Below are 7,064 nucleotides of genomic sequence, written 5' to 3' on the forward strand. Positions count from 1 at the left end.
CTATTTTCAAGTAAATGCCATTTGCCAAGATTTTCCTATTCTTTATGTCACTTTATTTCCTTTCATTGCCTTTTATTTTTCTTGGTCCAACTACTTGATCATTCCCATTACTACACTCCACCACCATAAAACCACATCTCTCCTCAAGCAAAAATTCAGAATTCACACGACTATTCACTTCTATTCAAAGGTTTTTGCTTTATCTCTTGATTCTCACTCCAAGCAACATTCATGGCATCACAACTTTCATCCAGAGGCAAAGGCAAAGGCAATACTTCTAGTTCTAGAGGCCCCCTAGATTTATCAAGACTTTTCACTACAAAGAGTCAACAGGAAAGGTATGAGACTTTTTTCTTCCAAAAGAAAATCATGAAGCCTAAGTATAGTACTTTCGTTTCTTTTCCTGATGATGTGTTTACCTTTCCTACTATCTTTGAGGAATTGGGTTTGAGTGACCTCATTGGTTACAATACAATTTTTTACCCTGAATTGGTTAAGGTGTTCTACTCCAACATGGTGAAGAAGAAATGGAAATTAACATCTGTGGTGAAGGGAGTCCCAATCTCCTTAATTGCATCTGATATATGTGCTATTTTTGAAATCCCTACTGGTGGTCACAAATTTGTTGGGACAAAAGCTACATGGGAAAACTATAGCAAACATGCTTTTCACTATAGTTTGAGTCGGTTGTCCGAGCATCAGTTTTATAACAAGAGGAAGAAGAGTTTTGGAGGAGATGACCCGGAGCGTGTCTACTGGTCCCCAGCAAAGTTTTCTATTGATGATAGGATGTTGCACTATTTTATGGTATATGTTATTGTGCCTAGATTTTCTAATCACTGCACTATAACAGAAATGATGCTCTTATATGCCATCAAAACTCATTTACGTGTTGATTGGGGACATATAATCCTGTCACATATGATGTCTCATGACGAACATGCTAAGGGTCTACCATATGCTCATTTCTTGACCAAAATTTTCCGACATTTCAACATTAACCTGGAAAATGAGATGCGTTTCTCAATGGAAAAACCTTCTTTCATGATAAGTATCAAGCAGGTAAATAGGAAGATGGTAGTCATTTTAAATCAACGGACTCATGAGATAAAATACCTGGAAAATGAAGATGAAGAACCTCAACAAGAATCCCACAATGATGATGAGTTTAACCCACCTACAGAAGCTCAACCGGATCAACCTTCCAACCAAATGATAATGGACTATCTGCAAGGATTTCGCACGGATGTTATGACCGAGATTGGTCATTTATCGTCGAGAATGGATCATTGGGAGTTGTCTCAAGCTGGCTATCAAGGTAGTGGTTATCAAGGTGGTGGTTATCAAGGTGGTGGCTATCAAGGTGGTGGCTATCAAGGTGGTGGGTCTAATGATGGGAACAACAATCAATGATTTGATATCTTATGGTGTTTTATGACTTTGTTATGTTTTAATTCTGTTTTTATCATCCTTGTTTTATGTTCTGCATGACTTCTTTGGTTCTTTGTGTTGTAATATTTTGACATCGTTTATATGGTTTAATGCTTACTTTTCTCTTAGATATTATTGTGTCTCTTTTCCCTTCTTTTTGATTATGACAAAGGGGGAAAAGATGTTTGCATATGTGTTTTGCTTGTGTTGCTTAATGCAGGGGGAGTTTTGTATGTGATCATTTCTAAGAAGATAGGGGGAGTATGAGTTCAAGCTTCAAATTGGTTGTCATCATCAAAAATGGGGAGAATGTGAAGACAAGCTTCCTACAAGATTTTGATGAAGACAACACATCAATCTCTCCATAACAAACGAATAGAAAAAGAAGATCATCTCAACATTGCTCAAGTTTTTCATGGATCTAGTAAAGGTATATGTAATTCTTGATAATATACTCCTAGTGCTCAAAAGTTTTTATCATACATTAAAATGATCACTCTAAACTTTTTCTATCATGATTATTTGTTTTAAAATAATGTTTAAAAATTGCATGTTCAAAAGTTTTTTAACTTAGAATTTTTTTTAATGTTTTGGCTATGTCAATCGATTGATGCCATACTACAATCGATTGGTCAAACTTTCTGTTTTAGAATTTTTCGTTTTTAAATCTGGACCAATCGATTGGTGTTGTATGTCAATCGATTGATCCTAGTGTATATTTTCAATATTTTGCTTATGTCAATCGATTGGTTATGTGTGTCAATCGATTGATGCTGGAAATTTTTTGAAAAATCTGAAAAATTATTTCACCATTCTTTGCACCAATTCATCATGAATCTTCGTGGCAAAAGTTTACATCTCTTCATCATCAAATCTATGATTTCCATTCTAACCATTGCCATGTTATGATTGAAGGGATGCATTCATACTATAAATAATCCTTATATTTTCATTACAAAATTCACCTCTTTCAAATCAATTTGCAAAATCTCTATACATTCATTTTCATCTATTTTTCATATTAAGATACTTTTGAAAAAGAATTTTCCTATCATTTTCTTCAAAAGTACTCTTGAGCACTTAGAGATTATTTTGTTTTGAACTTTCATATTTAAAGAGAAGAAGATTCTAATCAATTGATTAAAATCTTATCCAATACAAATATTCATATATTTACTCAATTACTTTGTAAAATCCTAAGTACCAAGGGTTGTTTGGTTTTAGGTGTATTGCTTATTATCCAGGATTGTTGGATATACGTGTCAAGAAAAGGAAGGATTGTTTTCTTTTCTTGTAAGTTAAGTTTTCAAGAGGAGTGTTCTTGATTACTTAGTTAAAGGCTTACTTTAGGAGATCTAACAATAATAAAATCTCTTACACATTGTAATGGGACTGGAGTACTCTCAAGTTGTGAGGGGAACCAGTATAATTCCTGATGTTCTTTACTTTCCGCTCTTTACCGCTTTTAATATCATACCAATCCAAAAAAAGAAAAGAACCTTATCCACCAAATCCGAATAAATTTCTAAAAGTCCTAATTCACCCCCCCCCCCCCCCTCTTAGGCTCATTCGTAACTTACATTTGGCATCAGAGCAGGTTCTGGTAACTTGCTCCACAGATCCAGACTATGGCTTCCGCAACCGTAAACCCGGTGTTTAAAGATGGAGGTAGTAGCAAAAAACCACCTCTATTTTCTTGAGAATATTCTGACTTCTGGAAAATCCGCATGAAAGCACATCTAGAAGCACAAGGAGATGGTATTTGGGAAACTGTAGAAAATGGTCTGCATAATCCGACAAGTGTGATCAATGGTGTTGGCACCCCAAAGATCAAAAGCTCGTATGATGAAGACGATAAGAAGAAAATACTTAATGAGAAGAAGGTCATCAATATTCTTCGAAGTTCATTAAGTATGGACAAGTTCTTCCGTATATCTCAATGCAAATCTGCGAAAGAATTATGGGATACTTTGGTGGAGACTCACGAAGGAACCACTGAAGTCAAAAGATCCAGATTCAATACATTGAGTCAAGAATAGGAAATGTTCAAAATGCAGCCCAGAGAATCCATCGTTGCTTTACAGAAAATATTTGTTCACTTAACGAATCACTTAATCGCTCTTGGAAAGACCTTCACAAATGATGATCTCAGCCTTAAAGTGCTACGATCCTTGACGAGAGAATGGCAACCTAAAGTTACGGCCATATCGGAGAAAAAAATCTTTCTACAATGACGTCCGCATCGTTATTCGGAAAACTCCAAGAACATGAACTTGAACTTGGACGACTTTAAAAGCATGAAAATCAGGAAAAGAAATTCAAAGGAATTGCTTTAAAAATTGAAACAAAGAAAGAAAAAGATGAGGCTGCATTGGAGGAAGATGAAAATTTCATGCTCCTTGTTAAAAGGCTTGGTAAGTTTTTTGGTAAAAATGACAAACCTTTTCATGCTAAAAGAAATAAACATTTCAGGAAAAGGGAGGCTTCCACTTCCACACAAGAAGTCACATGTTATGAATATGGAAAGCAAGGTCATATAAAACCAGATTGTCCAAGACTCTCAAAGAAAGGAGGCTTTAAAGGCAAGAAGGATTTCAAGAACAAAAAGGCGTATGTTGCATAGGAAGATAATGAGATAAGTTCTTCATCCGAATCGGAGAGCGATGAATGTGCAAACTTAGCATTAATGGCTTCACACCACTCCGACGATGAAGAAGATGAGGTTAGTAGCAACTTTTCTCTTTTCGATAGTGATGCACAAGGTGCTATAAATGAACTTCTTGAAGAATGCAAAATTTTGTATAAAACTATATCATCTCAAAAGAAAACAATTTTATCTTTAAAAGGAAAAATCGTGACAATTGAAAAGGATGTCAACGATGAAAAACAGAATTTTATATGTAAAAACTGTGAGTCACTTTCTTTCCAAATTGTCCAATTAAAAAGAGTTCTTGAAAGATATGAAAAAGGACAAATTGGATTGGAAGGAGTCCTTAGCCAACAAATATATTCAAATGATAAAAGTGGTCTTGGTTACTCAAAATTTTCCAAACCAAGTACCAGTAAAAGCATTTTTGTTAAGGCTAAGGATCAACCATCCAAAGAGAAAGTAAACAATCCCAAAGTTGTTCATCACTATCCTAAAAAGAAAAGATTTCCTAAAAAGAAATATTATGTTCCTAGATATAGAAACAACTTTGAACCTACTTGTTTTTATTGCAGAGTAATTGGCCATACACCAAATGCGTGCTATGTGAGAAATTTCAGTGTAACAAGTGGGCATTATGTATGGGTAAAGAAAGACACTAATTATGAAGGACCCAAAGCAATTTGGGTACCTAACAAAACTTAATTATGTTTTGTAGGTATGCTTGAAAACCACTTCAAACCTCTGGTATCTTGACAGTGGTTGTTCCAAGCATATGACGGGAGACATTAACAAATTTTCAAATATAGCTTTAAAGGCCAAGGGTTATGTCACATATGGTGATAACAAAAAAGGAAGAATTATTGGCATAGGCAAAGTTGGAGCACCACCTTTCACATCCATTGAAGATGTCCTTTATGTCGAATGACTAAAGCATAATCTTCTAAGTATTAGCCAACTTTGCGACAAGGGCTTCAAAATCAAGTTCACTAAAAATGAATGCTTGATTGAAGATGAAGTCTATCATGAGGTAAAACTCAAAGGTACAAGAATTAATAACATATTTCTGATTTCCCTTGATGATGTTTCTTTGAAGGTAAAATGTCTTATGGTAAACAATAATGAGTCATGGCTGTGGCATAAAAGATTTGCACATATTCATATGGAACATTTGAATAAGCTTATAAAGCATGATCTTGTTATTGGTTTGCCCAAGATAAAATTCATCAAAGATAGGCTTTGTGATGCATGTCAAAAGGGGAAACAAACCAAATCAACTTTCACATCAAAGAATGTGGTGTCTACTACAAGGCCACTACAATTGTTGCATATGGACTTATTTGGTCCATCAAGAACAAGAAGCTTCAGAGATAATGTATATGCTTTAGTTATTGTTGATGATATACACTTGGACTTTCTTCTTAGTGCAGAAAAATGATGCATTCAAGGCGTTCAAGAAATATGCAAAGCAAATCCAAAATGAGAAATCACTAACTATTGCCTCCATAAGAAGCGACCATGGTGGAGAATTCCAAAATGGCTCCTTCGAAGAGTTTTGCGAAGAACATGGAATATTTCATAATTTCTCGGCACCAAGGACTCCTCAACAAAATGGAGTGGTGGAGAGAAAGAATATGTCACTTATGGAACTTGCACGAACGATGCTAAGCGACTCAAATCTTCCAAAGTACTTTTGGGCAGATGCGGTAAGCACGACATGCTATGTAAGTAATAGAATTATTATTAGACCTATCTTGAAAAAGACTCCTTATGAACTCTTCAAAGGAAGGAAACCCAACATATCTCACTTTCACATTTTTGGATGCAAATGCTTTGTCCTCAATAATGACAAAGACAATTTAGGTAAGTTCGACGAGAAGCCCGACGAAGGTATATTTCTTGGATACTCTCTTACTAGTAAAGCCTATAGAATATATAATAAAAGAACTTTAAAAATTGAAGAATCTATGCATGTTACTTTCGATGAATCTAACCCCTCCAAGGAGGATATTGTGTTTGTGTGATTATGATGATGATATTGTAGAAGTTCCTCAAATAGATACTTCAAGTGGAAACAATGGTGATCAACCAAAACATCAAGATGAGTAAAAAGAAAATGATAATAATCTACCTAAGGAATGGAGAACTCATCGGGATCATCCAATTGATAAAGTCATTGGTGATATCAGTCAAGGCGTTGCAACTAGATTAAATCTCAAAGATGCATGCTTAAATATGGCTTTTGTTTCACAAATTGAACCTTCCAAGGTTGATGAAGCTTTAGGTGACGACCAATGGATAATTGCTATGCAAGAAGAGTTAAACAAATTCGAAAGAAATCAAGTTTGGGAAATTGTCCCTAGGCCAAGTCATAAACACATCATAGGTACCAGATGGGTGTTTAAGAACAAGCTTGATGAGAATGGTATAATTGTTCGAAACAAAGAAAGATTGGTGGCCAAGGATACAATCAAGAGGAAGGCATTGATTTTGAAGAAACATTCGTTCCAGTTGCAAGGTTAGAAGCTATCCGTTTATTACTTACTTATGCATGTTCATTAAATTTTCAATTATTTCAAATGGATGTCAAGAGCGCATTCTTGAATGGCTACATCAATGAAGAAGTCTATGTCAAATAACCCCCGGGCTTTGAAGACTTCAAAAATCCTTCACATGTTTTCAAGTTTAGGAAAGCTCTTTATGGCCTAAATCAAGCACCTAGAGCATGGTATGATCGTCTCAGCAACTTTCTTTGTGAAAAGGGATTTGAAAAAGGTAAAATTGACAAAACCTTATTTATTAAGAAAATTAAAGGTAACACTTTATTGGTTCAAGTCTACGTTGACGACATCATATTCGGCTCAACAAACAAGGAAATGTGTGAAGAATTTTCATTGATGATGCAAGGAGAATTCGAGATGTCCATGATGGGTAAGATGAACTATTTTCTTGGACTTTAAATCAAGTAACTGAAGGATGGAATTTT

The sequence above is a fragment of the Lathyrus oleraceus genome, chromosome 3 (assembly GCF_024323335.1).
Source record: "Lathyrus oleraceus cultivar Zhongwan6 chromosome 3, CAAS_Psat_ZW6_1.0, whole genome shotgun sequence".
Lineage (NCBI taxonomy): Eukaryota > Viridiplantae > Streptophyta > Magnoliopsida > Fabales > Fabaceae > Lathyrus > Lathyrus oleraceus.